Genomic DNA, 446 nt, shown 5'->3' with positions numbered 1-446 from the left:
GAAGGCTTCACCCGACGACTCCAGGAAATTGACGTATCGGATTAACCTAGTCAAGCAAGCTCGATAGGCCCAGACATCCGTCACGAACGGGAAGGCTGTTTCCCTCAGGGGTTCGCGATCGCCTTTCTGGAGATCGGGTACATCCATCTGATCGACCAGTTCTTTGCACGCCTTGTGCTCATCAAGTAGACGGACCATTCGCCAGTGTGCCAAGAAGTAACCTTCGACGATAAGGTCTTCCAGGACTAGAATGGTTCCCTCTAAACGGTAAAAATGATGGAGCTGGTCAAGTTTCAGCCGAAGCGCCCGAATATACGCGCCCATCCTCTTTCGCCGAGCTCTGTACTCTCGGAGTTCTAGCTGAAGGGAGACACACCGGGATCGACAGTATTTGAGTTCGGAGCGACCTCACGAGATCAGGACGTCTCTCCTACCTCCTGTGGAAT

This window comes from Camelina sativa, chromosome 5 (assembly GCF_000633955.1).
Source record: "Camelina sativa cultivar DH55 chromosome 5, Cs, whole genome shotgun sequence".
Classification (NCBI taxonomy): Eukaryota; Viridiplantae; Streptophyta; class Magnoliopsida; order Brassicales; family Brassicaceae; genus Camelina; species Camelina sativa.
This window is presented reverse-complemented; position numbering follows the sequence as displayed.